This window comes from Corvus brachyrhynchos, unplaced genomic scaffold, assembly GCF_000691975.1.
Source record: "Corvus brachyrhynchos isolate BGI_N302 unplaced genomic scaffold, ASM69197v1 scaffold248, whole genome shotgun sequence".
Classification (NCBI taxonomy): domain Eukaryota; kingdom Metazoa; phylum Chordata; class Aves; order Passeriformes; family Corvidae; genus Corvus; species Corvus brachyrhynchos.
The window spans coordinates 92,947-93,238 of NW_008239641.1; positions in this window are offsets into that span (position 1 = coordinate 92,947).

Sequence of the window (292 nt, forward strand, 5' to 3'; positions counted from 1 at the left end):
CCCCCCCCCATCCCAAGGGGAAATCTGGGAATGCCGGGACCCCCCAGGGTGGGGCGTGGAGGTTCAGGGGGGATTTCGGGGATCTGAAGGGGAATTTTGGGGATCCCGAGGGGGATTTTGGGGATCTAAAGAGGAATTTTGGGGATCCTGAGGGGATTTTGGGGATCCTAAGGGAATTTTTGGGGTGCCAACCAGGAGCAACTGTTTTTTTGGGGGAATATCCCGGGAAAAAATTTGGGGATTGGGCGCCTTGGGGGGGTGCTGGGATCCAACTGGGGGGGGACTGGGGCCC